Below are 330 nucleotides of genomic sequence, written 5' to 3'. Positions count from 1 at the left end.
CCACTGCACTCCAGCCTGGGCAAGAGAGTGAGACTCTGTCTCAAAAAAAAAAAAAAAAAAGACTTCTGAGCTAGAAAGATGTAAGGAAGCCGTTGTGGGTAAAGTGATACAATGCCTGGTGTTTGCTTAAAGACACTCCACAAAATGAGCATGGTAGATGAGGCAACAACTGCAGAACATTAATAACTCTGCAAGTGAGTGACAGGCACATGGAAATTCATCGTTCTTTTCTTTTTCTTTCTTTCTTTTTTTTTTTTTTTAGTTTTTTGAGACAGGGTCCTGCTCTGTTGCCCAGGTTAGAGTGCAGTGGCACCATCTCAGCTCATTGCA

The sequence above is a fragment of the Colobus angolensis genome, unplaced genomic scaffold, assembly GCF_000951035.1.
Source record: "Colobus angolensis palliatus isolate OR3802 unplaced genomic scaffold, Cang.pa_1.0 Scaffold83, whole genome shotgun sequence".
NCBI lineage: Eukaryota > Metazoa > Chordata > Mammalia > Primates > Cercopithecidae > Colobus > Colobus angolensis.
This window is presented reverse-complemented; position numbering follows the sequence as displayed.